Source organism: Mycteria americana, chromosome 3 (genome assembly GCF_035582795.1).
Source record: "Mycteria americana isolate JAX WOST 10 ecotype Jacksonville Zoo and Gardens chromosome 3, USCA_MyAme_1.0, whole genome shotgun sequence".
Classification (NCBI taxonomy): Eukaryota; Metazoa; Chordata; class Aves; order Ciconiiformes; family Ciconiidae; genus Mycteria; species Mycteria americana.
In genome coordinates, this window is record NC_134367.1 from 42,469,177 (window position 1) to 42,485,095 (window position 15,919).

General features: G+C 45.1%; 1 protein-coding gene across 3 annotated transcripts in view; it reads right to left on the bottom strand.

Moving 5' to 3' along the window:
• The window catches only part of BACH2 (BACH transcriptional regulator 2), a 190,917-nt gene that overhangs the window by 85,903 nt on the left and 89,095 nt on the right, over window positions 1-15,919 (bottom strand). The window lies entirely within an intron of this gene.

Sequence of the window (15,919 nt, forward strand, 5' to 3'; positions counted from 1 at the left end):
AAATAACAATTAATACTGGCTTTTGTCAAAGCTTCGCTTTGATTTATCAAGGAATTTAAGTTAGGAACATCAAATTTGTTCCTTTGTTTCTGCTTTATTCTGGGGAGCTTCAGCATCATTTGGTATCCCCGGGTTAATGCAATGTGTGTCATACTCCTCCATCCACCCTAAAGCAAAGCTACCTGTCACGCCAGTCCATGTCAAAAGAAAATTGGAGAGGGAGTAAGAGGTTCATGTGCCCACAGCAAATTCGTCACGCTGCCACCGCCGTGCAAGGGGCTCGGGGCTCAGTCCCCAGAGGGGAGGCACTCTGGGACGGGGAGGGCTGCTGAGAGCAGAGCTGGGGCCGGGGGGCTGGAAGAGGGGGTGAACTCCCCAGCCCCCAAGTCCTGGCATCTGCACACAGCCCAGATGCCACCCAACACCCAGTCCCAGTTGACTCCGAAAAGGCTTCCCCCATCTATCAAGGAAGCTGTCGCACTCTGAAGTGGTTGGGGAGGAGGGTGGGAAGGAAATACTTGTGGAAGGAGAAGTAATTAGTTTTAAGTTACAGGGATTTTCAAGCTGAAGTTTTCACGTTGCCAGTGCCGAACACTTTACTGTTTTCCTGGAAAAAACATTTGAATGCTTAACTACTATTTACTTGAATAAAGCTGGTGATTGGGAGTGGAAAGGAAGATGATTTTCTTTTGAACAGAAGGGGACAGCAGCAATACAAGCAGTGGCATGTATCTGTCTTTGCAGGATCACTGCAAGGGCTGTGTCTGCAGAATTACCACAAACTAAAGCTAGACAAAGGGGGAGGTGAGGAGAAGGAAAATAAACCCCCAAAGTTTAGACTTTTAAAAAAACTACTATTATTTTTCTGAAACTTGCAAAATGAACTCTTCACTAAAAACTTCTGGTTTCTCAAGAAATGTCTACTGACTCCATAAAACAATTAAAAAAATAACACAAAGCAGTGCAAATGAAAGAGGTTTGGTTGTTGTTTTTTATAAGTATGCAGTTCCTGGTATAAAAAGTTCAACACTTTCTGAGCACTGATGCTACAGCATTTTACTCCAAGCCTTATGGAGATCTGGATCACTTATGAAAAGTAGGTTATTTCTTCTGGACGGCACCCTCCTAGATGATTTACCAACAGATGCTCAAAATACTGCTACCTTTAAGGATTACCTATATGAGTACTTGAAAAGAATCATGAGGCTATGCTAGGAACACAACGCTTGTGTCTCTTCAGTTTATGTAATTTTCTCCAACTGGGCATTGACAGACTGTAAAAGGACCAAATAGTTATGGTCGCAAATATACATTATCTAAATTGCCTATAAAACTAAAAATATAAACTCCAAATCTGTTCAGTCGTAAATCACTGGTAGAACAAAAATAACTGTTGCTTACTCAATGGCTAAAGGAATAAAACCAGGGAAGGCACTGTTTTTTCAAGGACAAGTTAGTTTTCTGAGCTAAAATTGCACTTGTCACAGCATATCAGAAGGAAAGGAGAATAAACAGAAGTGGGGAACAGGGAAACGAGAAAAAAAAGCAGGGGGGAGACTTTCAGTGCCACACTGTTCTGAGAAGGTGTGATTGATGTTCACTGCTGTAGAAAGCATGAGGCTGCATCCCAAACATTTCATTCCCTTCTGCAAATGTCTCACTCCGTATCTCCCCCTGTGTTCCCTAGATATTCTTGCCCTACGCAGGATGATCCAGCCAGCATCAGGTTTTACGCATGATCTAAAACATGAAAGCAGGAATCTCTCTGCCCAGGGTTCAGCTTAGGGTAGAATGAAACCTAACCCCCTGCCTACGCTCAACACGAGGGCTTCTTCATGCTTTCCATTTGATAAAAGAATTTTCTTTCTGAAACAGGCAAATTTTTAAAAGCAAAACTGTCACTGCAGCTGTAAACTTACAAGGATACATGAAAACTGAGCTTATACGAAATGAAGAGCCAATGGTGCATCTACTGAAGATGAGTTTCAGCATTTTAACACGCTGGCCAGCCAGGTTTACAGCATGGGAAGAGCTGGATCCTAGGCAGGGGGAAGATGCGCTCTCCTCTCCAAGACTTGCTCACATCAAAGTCTTAGCTCTCAGCACAGATCTGCATACGTGGGCAATCAGTTATAGGATCACGAGAGGCCACAAAATCATTGTTCTACGGCAACTTGAAGACCCAGCTCCTGGAGTCATGGGGGGTGCAAGGAAACCTTATCTTATTTTAAAAAGAAGCATCAGCCTTCACAGCTGCACAGAAAGGTAGAAAAATAACAATACTTCGAAGTGGACATTATAAATTTTTTTAAACTTACATTTTTTAACAACCTCTTGTACATTTTTCAACCATTTAAACGTCTTCCTTAACTATTTTTTCCCTCTTTCTGAGGGCTTCCAGTACTGCTTGGCGGCTCAAGTTAGCACTGAAGAATGCAAATGTAAAGGAAGACGCATTAGACACCACAACTGGCAGAAGGAAGCATGAAACTAAAAAAGTATTTATTTCAAGAAAACACCTTCCAGCTTGGATTTCTGTTATACGGAGGGTGCGTTTCAAAGTGAGGTTTTGTTGTTAATGTAAAATAATGACAGCTTTGATGCCTAAGAGGAGGAAAACTGGTAAGTTCTTCAGTTTGCAATGAACAGACGAAGAAGGGTGATTTGAGAAGAGCACGATGAACGTACCTGCATATTACTCCGGTTACAATGAAAGATGTTTCAAACACAGCAAATCATATAATCATGCTCAAGAAAACCAGAGAAGCTAGGTGAACAATGAGGGAGGTGAGCAACAAATACACAGTTGGGTTAGCAAACACACCAATGTTCACAACGGGCGCGTAAAATTAGGGCTGAGTAAAATGAACCCACACGACAAGACGAGTTGGTGAGCTTCTCACAGACGCGGACAGGAGGAAAAAAATATTTAAGGAAGGCTGTGCACCAGCAAGCAGGAAGAAGTGAGCACAGATGTACAAACAGAGCCGGTGTTTTCTGAAGCGACGCCTCACTTGGTGGAGTGCAATGCTTCTTATACAAACGTGTGCAGAAATTAGTCCCAGTGAAGTCAAAGACCCCAGTCTGTTACATGCAATACCATCACAGATCAGCAAACGTGTTTTCTTTACGTTTTGTGTGTTTTCGAGTGAAGCTGAAGAATATTTCTTCCTGGTTAGAACAGCTTCATTGGAACATTTGTAGCTTGCAATTGCTTGAAGTATTGCCTCAGGCTGAGAAGGCATTTGCAATGCTCCTGACATCTAGTGTAGGATCTCTCCCTGAAATCTGTAAATTAAACCCAAGACGATATCGATACCTATGTCAGAAAAGAGGAACGGCCTGGCTTCACTATCTGTGCATTTAATTTCCTCCTAATAACCTGCTCGGTTCTTCCAAAGAGAAGGAACATGCTCATCCATCACTCCTGCTTGTGCTCACGTGCACTGTTTGGCCAGGGGCAGCCAAAATCAAGAGTCTGAAGGGCACAGCAGCTTCCTCCCCAGTGCCTGGAGGTGGGATGCGGAAGACCACCGCAACTGAGGAAGTGTGGACCAGAAGCAGGGACGCACCCACCCAGGACCGCGAGGACCGGCTCTGCAGCGTGTCCCTATCTGGGCGAGCTGTCAACAGTCAGTGGAGGTGAGATTGAGCTGTTCGTTCAGATAATGGCAAAACTACATGAGGAATCAGTCTGGCTAGAAACCACGACTGAAGTCACGAGGAGAAGCAGCAAGATAACCGCTGCTGACTGACTGAAGAGGAAGGCAGCTGCTGCTGCCCTGCACTGGCCAGGGAAGCGCTCCAGGGTCTGCAAACTGGATTTTCCCCAGCTACATTTAACAGCACCAACTGGGCTTAAATGGAAAACCCTCAGAGGAGCTGGGGGATGTGTGTGGGGGGAATTTTCCACCCCGTCTTGTCCTCTGGTTGCAGTTAACTCTGTGACACATCAACCAGGCTGGGCTAGGAGAGGTGGGAGACAAAGAGCATCACCACAGGAACTTGTAAATCTTTTTATGTAAAATCTGAATGACTTTATCATTGGAATATACTCAACTTAAAATAAAGCCACCGTTGAAAATATTTTATCTTGGTGGTATGACTCATGAAAGAATAGCTAGGTGTAAAAGGAAAGTTAATATACGCTGTGAGAGAGAACCTCACACAGCAATATTACCAAATGACACAAGCTGAATATTTATGCCCCACGCAGTAAAACCAATGCACAGCAGAAGTCACGCCTGATACTTTGTATCAGATCTGATGAAAATTCAGATATCTGCCATATTTCTCCTTAAGGACTAGAGATTTTGGTTAATACACATGCAAACCGGAGAAAATAAGATGGTTCAGTGACGAGGATGAAATTGCTGTCCCTGAGCCTGGCATCTCGGAAGACGACACCGGATTAGCCAGCGCTGGGTCTCTCAGGTAAGGATGCTTCCCAGGGCAGCACAAAATGACGCAGCTCCCTGGGTTTATGCTCCAGGACTCCTGCCCCAGTGAACCACAAGAACGCACGCCTGCCCTGCTGAAAGGATGTTCCCGCACTGAACGATTATCACAGTCAGACTTTTACTGCCGATTTCTTTTAAAAAATGCAAATCGAGAAAACAGCTAACATACAGACTGAAAGAATGGGCCACAGTCAACCACAAAAACTCCCCGTAAGGTTCAGCATGTGGGAAACAGATAAGTAAATGCTGTGAAAGATGAACAATGTTTAAGTATTAACACAAATGGTTTTTTTGGGAAGGTTTATCTGGCATCTCCAGTGGTTTTCCTCCAAGCTCTAATACAAAAATAACTACATCTAACTGCGACTGGGAGAGATGGCAGCAGCTCAACATTGCTCCCTTTTCTCCTCTGTACTGAGAAAAAACTCTACCGTCTTACAACATCAGACAAACTAATTTTCAGGTGATTTCAGATCAGGGTGAAGTCAGCGATGCATTTGTCAGTTGAGAAAGTTCAGTCCGTGGTCTCATTTTCACCAGCCTGTGAAACGAAGACATACATGCACAACACGAGGGCAGGAGAAATAAAGCCTTTCTCCAAGCTGTACAGCTCGTCCCCCGCGCTCTAGCACGAAGTGAAAGAGTTATCCTTTAGCTCATACAAATGCTGAATGCAACAGTTGAGCATCAAACTATAAAGCAGAGGGAGCTCAGTTTTTGAGCTACAGCAGTGGCCGCTCCAAGTGAATGGAGAGGTGCTACAGAAAGCCAAAAGCCATCTAGCTCAACCTATCGAGCTCAGTTCCTTGGGTCAATTCCTCAATTCCCCTTGGGTCACCAACCCCACCAAGCAGAGGCCAAACGCTGCTCCTCCCTCTCCTGCAGAGGTAATCTCCATCTGCTTCGGCAGAAAGAAGCGAGAAGAGCCATGGTGTGCACAGCAGGACCCATTCGTCTCATTCTCACCCATGCCGATGGTCTACCACGAGCCTGTGCAAGCTGTGGTGGGGCCGAGAGCAGGACAATGCTGCTCCTCACGTGAAGGGGCTGCTTCTCCTTCTTTACACTCACACCAAGCAGGGGAAAGTTGTAAGACCTGAAAATGTTTTGTGGGTTATCTTCACTCGTTGTAACAAACAGAAAAAGAGAAAGGCAGAATTCTGATGGGAAAGGGCTTCAAAAATACGTTCCCTGTTAGGTGAACTCAAGTCTGTTTAACAAGAAAAGCCAGAGAGGCCACGCACAGTAATGCTGAGAAAAAGGAAATGGTACTTCATTTTAGCCAGAGTCATAAATCTTACCAGTGAGCCTCTAACGGCAAAACGGCGAGCAGGGGAATTTTTATACACAGATAATTAGTTGCGAGCTGATATCGGGTTTACTGTGCTGTGCACTCCACGTGTGCAGTGCCTTCTCAACCTGCAAAACACCGCATGAGGCTCTGGCTGCCCCACTGCTGCTGGCTTCACCAGGAGGTGTGTGGCTGAAACTCCCAGAAACTCTCATAAAAAAAAAGTGAAGTGGAGATGGATATTTCTGCTCCACAGAAACCTTTCTGAGGCAAACCCAGAAAGATTTTTTCAACAGGGAAAATGCACCATGCTTATAAAACCACCCCCTCTGCTACAAGGGAGATGGACCAACAGGACACCTTGTCCCACCCATTAGCACCCTCATCTTCTGGGGTACAGACACCACTCACAGATCCTGCACAGCAGGCAGTTCGGTCAGGAAAAGGTTGACCCACCGAAGCAAAAAAATAAAATGTGGTCAAGGAAATTCATCGGCCAGCAGCAGCTGCAGAGCTGCCTCACAAGGACTAAAGTCATCTGGGCATTCCCATCACCTCTGCTGGAAATAAGGCAGCCCATCCACCAGCGCTCGTTCCTCGACATCTTGCTCTGTTTCAGAGCACAGCCAAGGACTTCCACTAATGACAGATGTGAGCAAAGACTCTACTGCATCTAATAGGCAGACCACACTTCCAGTCAAAGAAAAGCCACTTTTTGGTTTCTAGATGAGAGGGTATCCAGGGGACACGTGCCAGCAGCACGCCTGGCGCGCTAGGTGCCGGCAAGCACCCCTGGCACTTCTGATGCTACCTTAGAAGGGACCAATTTGGTCTAGAGGAGGAGGTCTGGAAGCCTTCATCCCCAAAAGACACCTGAGTTAGACAATGGCCCAGAAGGACAGCAGCTTGCTCCTCTCAGACTGGCCGAGGACACCTCCGTGAGCAAGGAGAGCCCACCCTGTTTGCACCAGGAGCTCTGACGTGCTTCAGGAGGGAGCAGTGGCAGGCGATGGCCCCCTCAGGCTGCATTGGTGCCCCTAACTACTTTCTGCCCATCTTCTACACTCTTTTTCTTCTCCAACCCAGTGCAAAAAGGCAGAGACACCCCACTACTTGATTGCACTCCTCTGCTGGTCTGAAAGAGCTGGAGGCAGGTTAAGGCTATGGGGCAGACCAGCTCCACCATCCCCGCAAGCTTCGTCTGCATGGGGTTAAGCAGCAGCTCTTTTGTCCAAGGCTCAGTTCTCTTGCTACCGTATGTTAAACCAAAAGACCAATCTGTATTTACTGCGCTAAACTACAATTACGGGGTTTTTTTAATCATTCAGCCTAATGGTATGCAGCTGTCACAGAAATCTTTGAACACATCACTGGCTCTCTTTGAGCTGATTAACTAGATAAGGAACCATAGCCAAAAGACATGAAAGGACGGGTCCAAATTTCAAACTCTCAGCTGAGCAAAGAATTTCATTCAAAGGACTGTACGAAATGGCGGGGGGGCGGGGGGGGGAGAGAGGGAGGTTCACAACACAAATGAAGATTTTGTTTACTACTGATATAAACAGCTGAAATGCTCTCCATCGCTTGGTTTAAGAATCAACACACACCAGCCTCAAAGCGGTGCTGAAGGGTATTACAGCTGCTACACTGATCTGTGTGGATGCCAATATTCGTGTCATTTTTTCTGGACTGGAATTGAGGGAGAACTTACCAACAAATCTGACTTTACGCTGAAGGAATCTCCGCATGATATTGAAGAGCTCCAAGACCAAGAGCTGCGCCTCTTCACTCAAACTGCTTCTGTTCAGCATGTTTCTTTGGATAGCATAGTAATTTTTTTTTTTTAATTCAAGACAGCTCCATGTATTTGCTTTTATTTCTAGCATAATGTTTACTATTCCAATCAGAACATTCTGTAATCTCGTCTAAATGTTTTATTATTAATTGCTGCACCCCCCACCCCACCCTTAATAATTATCCTCGGGAGAGGTAAACATTTCAACACGAGTTACTTTAGTTAAAGCCATGAATATGCATTATTTATTTATTTAGGTAAACAGTAATTAAGAAAAATCACCCAAACCGCCTTCTCTTTGAAACGAGCACTATTTCACCAGCCTTGCCATGGGAATTTCAAGTCCCTTGAACACATATTTTTTGTCCTCCTCCACTGTGATTTACATTTGTGGGCCTCAGACCATGCAACAGCTGCCAGGAAGACAGTCCCTACGTTGTCCAAGGCCGTGCAGCAAGTCCAAAGCATCCAGACTCACTCTCAAGGATGAGCAGCAGGTACCCAGATGTCAGAAGAAAGTAGCAACATCTTGGGTGCAGGATGAGGACCAGAATGCTGCTATCTATCACCCAATATGCTGATTTTTAAGTTTTTTTGCAGCAAGACCACCTCTACTAACATCGAAACTCTGATGACCCCGCTCTGCTCTCTCTCCATGGACAGAGGGCTACGTCCTTACAAACTGAGGGGCTGTCACCACCGTGGCCTCTCCATGCTAAGCTGGGGAGCAGCCAGCCCCAAACCAATGAGTGTTTGGTGCCAGAGCAGACAGATAGCCCCGTGTGCCGTATATATATAACCTATGCATTGGTCAAGAAGCAGCTGAGACTCGACTCAATTCCCCCAGATTTCTTCCTCAGTATTTCACGACCTCAAATATTGCAACATCCCGTCCTGCCTAATACTTCCACCAACTTCTACCACACGCTGTGACAGAATCAGGCAGCACCACAGGCAATGAAGCCACTTACAGGGAACTAATTTTTTTAAACCAAAAAATTAAGACGTCAGACAGTCCTAACATGGTTGATCATCCAGCCTAAGGATCGCACCGGCGCTACAAGAGAGGAATCAAAATGTCTCCCAAAGACAAAGGGATTTTCTCAGATCTAAAATTATTAAGTAAATAGATAAAACTGCGGTCTAGGCTTTGTTTCGGTTTTCAGAACTAATTTCCGGCCACCGTTCAGAGAAATGCTTTGCATTTCCATTTCTGACTCACCCGTTTTAACAAGTGCGCTCGCTGGAATTACTAAGCACGGGATCTGATCAAAACATTTCGCTTTCTGAATCAAAGTGCTTTTCAATTTTATTGATGCAAACTTATCTATAAATTTAACATGGTGACTGACAACACTGGTGGCGTGTGGGTATGGTCCGGGCAGGCGATGCGATGGGTCAGAGAACCCCTCTCCCACCAGGCGCCCGGCGTTCCACCGAGGCACAGGGACGTCTCCCAAATTCTGCACAACTGCTCGGCGCAGGCTGACGCTGGTCTTTCGCTTCCTGATCACAAAATGATACACGCTCCCAGAGACATGTTTAAACGTCCGGTATGAATGAAAAGCATTCCTGAAAAGAATCTGTTATGAAACCGAAAATCGGGGACCGCCACAGCGCTGTGCCTAAGTTGAGTCATCAGTTCCCCTTACAGCCTAATAATTGACACTGCCTTGATCAGAATGACTGATCCGAATGTTGCTTTGTGTTTGTGTGTTTTTTGTTGGTTTTTTTTTGTTAAAAAAATAGATTTCCTATGTAAACAAGCCGCCTGTCATCTTGCAGGAGTGTTTGTATTCGCCAGATCATGGGAAACATCTGTCAAAAACAGATTTCGCTCTCCTCAGTCAACTCAGTACAATCTGAATCAGACTGTACTACAAAGAAACCAAGAACAGGTCTTGTTATGGAAAGAATACACTGCCAACTCTCAGTGGAAGCACTGACTTTATTGCATTTTCTTGGGATTAAATGCTACAAAGATTATTAGAAGAGTTCTCTCCTTCCCCTGAGGGATCTCTTCCCACAAAGGAAATCCTGGGAATTTAAGAGCTTCTGTCCTCCCTTCTTCCTGCGCTTTTCTAAAATTAAGTATCTTTTAGGAAGATGCAAGAAGAATCAAGGTTCGATGAAACTTCAGAGCATGCTGATTTCCCATCTTTCGACACTGGTACTCGGATAACGGAGTGATTCCCCTTCTGATGCTTTTAACAAACGAACACTCCCACGCATCTGCACCCCTCAGGTCAAACCTCCCCAAAACGATTCATTACTTATTTTCACATCTTCTAAACAGGGAAAGATCGAGTGAGCCTGCAACTGCCTCTAGCGGTGTTTTCTGAAGAAAAGGTGACACAAAACAGGGTGGTTGCTACTACCAGGATAAGGGTGATGCTAGACAGCCGTACTGTGGGTCTTCTGTCAGGGAATCTGCCCTGGAACAGCAAAATCATTAGAACAACAACAACAACAAGAAACCAAAGGGAGAAACAGGTGTGAGACTTTAACAGAAAGAGGATTAGGCTACTCCATTAGCATGAAAACGGAGAAGAGATGACTGGGGCAGGAGCACCAGGCTCAATGGGTACCATCCAGGTGTCAAGGCTGGGACTGAACACAGAGCCCTGTTAAATGGACCAATAATTTACAGATTAAGGGGACAGTATTTGAAACATTTAACAGCGGATACATGGTCTTATTAGAAGAAGTATAAGAAGAAGACTTATTAGAAGTCTCATGCTGGATGGGTGAGAAATTAATGGCCTTGCCTATATTAGCCTTCATCAGTAGACTGAAACGGCCAGTACCGTGGAGCTGATGTGATGCCCAATTTTTGTGTTTTGCCCGGCAGTAACTCCAGCCTGGTGCTGCAGACTGAGCACCCACCAGCAGCTGGAGTGCATCAGCAGCGCTGCTGGAGGCACAACTCTCAGCTTGTGTCAGTAACTCATGGATTACACAGCATGCTACTAATTCTTAAAAACAAGGCACAGAGACAAGAGGAAAACCTCGCTATACTTTGGAGAAGATGGAGGAGGACCCATCTAAACACCAGGTACCGAGAATAATACAATGGTAGATTTTAAAACAAGTAGACAGACTAAATCCAAAGTTGTGGAGGAGAAGGAATGATGGAACAAGTGGCATAAAAAGGGAAAAGAAAATTATTTACTAGCTGGAGATGACATTAGATTTTATTTCCCTAACTGTGTAGGTGGTTGGACATGAAGCTAGTACTTAGAAGTATCTGCAAAATACGGTACTGTCTCCTTTGAATGGGGCAGAAGTGGATTTAGATTAAAGTCTTGCTTTTCAATGACAAAACATCTTAACGCAAGCAATTTACACAGCTCTCTTGAAATAAGAAATGACTGCAGAGCTACATTTATGAAACAAACCTATGACAATACGAAACAAGATGCAATCTCAGTTGTGATTTAGAAACAATATCCAGAAGCATATAGCTTTAGCTATATTCAGCACAGAATCCAATGAGTATCATCAACCTTACAACATATTTGGGGAATCTCATATTTACACTTTTACTTAGTTCAGCTATTTTAGAGAGAAATGGACAGGCACACTCCCAAAATGTGAGGTGACACATTATTTTGGCCAGATTAGAGAAGAAACTGCACTTAGTTAGCACTGATTTTACCTGCCTGACCTAGGATAACATATGCTTTCGACCGCGACTTTTATAAACTCTTTGAAGTTTTATTATTCCAAGGTACAAGGGTGGCAATACTAAGACAGAGGAAGCAGAGAAAAATTGAATGGGAATTAAAAGCACTTTGCACTCTCAAGCCAGCAAGCGAAAGAATCATATTTGGCTTCATGACAGCATTGCCAGTACTAACAAACCATTTGCCGTCTGGTGCTGCATACCAGCAGGTGAAGTACAAATGTATATTAGTGTTTTGATGCAAGCTAAGTGGGCAAAATTTGAATTGTATCTGCCATGGCTGCTTTTTAGTTCATTTTGCACCCACTCCTGATTGTCACGATGAAAAAAATTAAGGTATGGGGAACAAAGCAAAACAGGGTTCACCACCTCATAAAGAAAGGTAACTAAAATAGGAAAGCCTGTACTTCACATGTCTGTCCAGTGCTCCCTAACAGCTCAACTCAAACAGAAAACTTGGGCACTACATGAATTTCTTCTTCAGTTTCATGCCATCTGAAAACAGAAGTTAATATCAGTATTGTCACCATCCCAGTTAACCATCACCCAAAGCAGTAGTAAGAACCAGCGTGCATTAGGCCAGAATCAAAGCCAACTTCATAACCAGAACAAAGAATGATTTTCTTAGCAAGCTCCCTTCTCTGCTCTTAAACTGTGGCTATGCCAGTGTCAGGGATCTCTGGCACAATCCACGCTCACTGCTCATTCCTGTAAGAAAAATGTTCTCTGCACCCAGTTATTATAGCTTAACTTTGCCACGTGAAAGAACCTCTCTTTCCAATTCTCATGGCTTTTGGAGGGTTTTTGTGTTTTGGTTTTGACTCATACCACGAAACCTGCCTGTTCTGCCTTGATTACCTTGTTTTATTATTCTCTATAGTCCTGGCATTTGTTTAAAATTATGTAAAAAATAGGCAGTTGCACAGAGAATGATTAGTACAGCAAGTGCCGTAACCAAGCAATGTTATATATTTTGAAGTCATATATGTATTATGAAGTCAGTGTACCAGAACCAGCCAAATGTATTAGTTTGGTCTGAAAGTATATTTTTCCTTTCCTGCTTGCAACAGGATAATTAATACTTGGAAGAAATAATGGAGAAAATAAGCATGGCAGTAGGTAAGCACTCCTAATGACATAAGCTCACATTTGGATCAAGGGTTGTGGTTTGGGACGTATCTCTAGGAAGAAAGAATAACAAAGTTTGTGTCTCAGCGTGTGACAAGGACACTTGCCACACTGTCTGTTCAGCTGTCAACCCAAATTACTTATTAACCTGTGCCAGTGTCCTCATCCCACTGAAAAAGCCTGTACTTCTCCCCGAAGCTCTGCAAGCGAAAAATTAAATCTAATGCTTTCCGATTTGTTCAGAGTGGCTGATGAAAAACTCATTAATGAATACTTGGGCAAAAAGGCTCTCCACAATTACAGCACACAGCTATAAAAGCCAATGCACGATGGCCAGCAAATGTTTCTATGTAGAAATTGGCTTGACAAAGCTTCCTACTTGGTAACTAGTGAGAGGAAATTCTGAATAAATATTTGTTTTCCCGTATTTATTTCTACACTGGGTGAGGCAAGACAAAAGGATGTTTAGGCACTGAACTGATTTCAGGTTTTGTTCTCTGTGCACTATTTGGCCTGCAATGTTATAGGGCTTTTAATCTCATGTACCTCATGGATCCCATTATCACCATCATAATGAAACCAGACACAGCTTACTTCTCGTTCCCCCAGCCCGACACCAGCAGGGCACACTGAAATGAGAGAGTCACTCATGTAAAACTGACTGAAGAAGGCTGCCCATCATTTCAGCCTCTTGGTTTCACCTCCCCATGCCAAACAGTGCCACCTCAAGCTGCTCCTGCCAACACACAGGTCAAGCAGCAGCGTAACCCAAACCATAAGGACCAGAAGACATCCAATGTAGCTTACCCACAGGAAAGGCAGAAAACAATCCCTGGGTGTTTCTCCAATTCCTGTTGCTCTTGGCGCAATCAGATTTTATTGAACTGTAATCCTAGATAAGTATATTGAATCTTACAGCTGAAGTCAATTACACTGTGTTAAGTAGCTGGCTTCCTGATTTGCAGGAGAAAAATCACTTCTTCAGTATAAAGCTAAATTAGTTCAATAACTCATTACTTGTAGCTTGGGCGTGGGGCTGAAACAGCAATGGACAACTAAGTGGTTGCCATATTTTCAGGCAGCAGTCTCTTGGAGCTGTAAGCAGATCAAATCCCCAGGTTTACCAGTTGGGAAAAGGGATAAACATGCCAGGCAGAGAGGGGACATCCAGTGTCAGCAGCACCACACCCCAAACCGTCTGTGTTTTCTCATGGCAGGGGACTCTGAGCTAACCAGCCTCAGAAGAGACGAGACATCGCTTTTCCTGTCATTGAAAACTGTCAGAGGTTTGGATTAGACGCAGCAGCCAACCCGGAGCTGCACTGTGCCTCTCTAAGCAAGAAGCAGGCTCTTTATTAATCTAAAATGGGATTAACTAGACCAAAATCAAAGGGGCTGCTCCCAGGTCCACCAAGGCTTATGCACCCTCTGTCTCTGGAGGGCTCTAAATCACAGCCCTTCCAGCGCATCCCCCAGTGCCTGGCACTGCCCCTGCCTGCCTGCTGCCTTCTCACGCACTCTCCACGGATGTCCATGCCTGGCCACGGTCAGAGGCAGGGCTGGTGGACCTCTGGTATGACCCTTGTTCAGCACCCGAGCTCAGAATTTAGGCTGCTGTGTGCTGCCATCAACTGGGGCCCAAATGAGAAACCAGAACCAAGCCAAACCAAACCGTTTCATGAATGAGGAGAGAGGGAGAGCTGGGTGCAGTGAAACGGTGGGGAAAAATAAACAGGAAGGTAACTTGATGAGAGAGTTACTGAAGAAAAGCCAACCCGCCTGCGACAAAGGCTGCCTGCCCTTCAGGAGTAAGGAACAAGGAGAGGAGGGAGGACCTGGGAGGGAAGAGCACCTTGTGCCACTTCTGTATCCTACCAGACACGAGCCATGGTGGAGAAGAAACTTCTCATGGAAGGGTCAGCATAAGGAGAGTCGGTGGCAGAAAGAGGTCCAGGTGAGTATGGATCTCAAAGCAAGGCTGGCGAAGCATTTCTGTGGCCATGGGAGGAGGACTGAAATACGGCAGGGACGGGAGGACTACGCAGGTCCCAAAGAGGAGGATTTCTTATTAATGCTGGCAGCTCGGAGAAAGTTGAAGGTCAGGCCAAAGGAAGGTTTGTGAAATCAAGGCCAAAAAAAGGGAAGGCAGTAAGAAGGTGGGAGGACAGGAAACAGCAAGAGCTATTGTAGCAGAATCAAACAGAAAACAAAACGTGGCTCTGGTCTGAATATGAACCTGTCTGAACTTTCAAGATCTCATCAGTGGCTGGAGAAGAGCATTACTAATGTTTGGAGGAGAAAAAGAGTGTATGGGGCTCCACGCTCTCTTCCCAGAGAAAAATAATTCCTCTAAGGGGTGAGAAAAGTTTAACTACCAACCCATAGGAGATAAAAGGACAAGTCAGAAGGCATGTGACTTGTCATTTCTGATTCCTTACTCAGAATTAGCATCGGCACCGGGTGAATTAATATCAAAATCTCTTAAATGAATATTTGCCTATCGGGGGCTGAGTGGAGGAGCGGAGGGGTTGAAGGCCAGCGGCGGTGCCGGGCTATCTGGACACCCTCAGCAGGTGCAGCAACACTGGGCCAGCGCACACCTTGCCAGGAGGCTGGGAAGGTGATGGCCTGCTCCCTCATACCACCTTCCTCCACTGCTAGGGTCACCTCCTGACCAGACTCAAGCATTCTTCTGTTTCTTTCTCACACACAACTGTATTTAAATGTCAAGAGATCTCTCTGTAACTCGGGAGATGACAGAAGCTGTGTTTCTGATCCTGTTGGGTTTGTGTGGGTTGCGCATGTCGAGCAGACAGGAGTGACTCCAAGTCATGAGGAGACAGACTGTGAGGAGAAAGGCGAGAGACAGGGAATACTCCAAATGCCTGCCGCTGCACTGGGGCAGCCAAACTCCACAAGAAACAGGCCTGAAAGACCCAGAAAGAAAAAAACCAACCCCTTTTAGACCTGGAAATAATTTCCTCTACTCCCGAACACTAAAACTGCAAGCAGCATGGGTGACTATCCCCTGTGAGGAAGCGAATCCCTCTCGCTCTAGTCCCCGGGCTGGCTCTCCCCGCCGCAACATCCACGTCTTTCAGTAGCATCAGTAGGCTTCACCCTCATGATGGAAGGGAGGAGGATGATCTCCACTGCACAAATGAGGAAGTTGGTCATGGGGCAGATGAAGGAGGTTGCCTGAGAACGCACAGGAAACCTGTGACCGAGGCGGGGAACTGAACCCAGACCATGAGTTCCAGTTGGGTGCCCAGTCCAAGCTGGGTGGCCGACAGATCACCTCTTCTACTGGGACTTTGAAATTTAAGTTTGGTGGGTTTTTTAATGAATATGTTTTTTTCCTTTGTCTAGCCACTACGTTTCATTTCACTCACACTTCTGCTTTGCAGAAGCTTTTTATTCTGCTTCTTTTCGTTTTGGCTTAAACAACCAACACAACTGAATATTAAACAGAATTTAACCTTCACTATTTGGTCTTCTCCCCTACCAACATCAGCCTCTGTCTAGCTCTCACTGTTAAGTGTCCTTTGCGCACCCTGTGC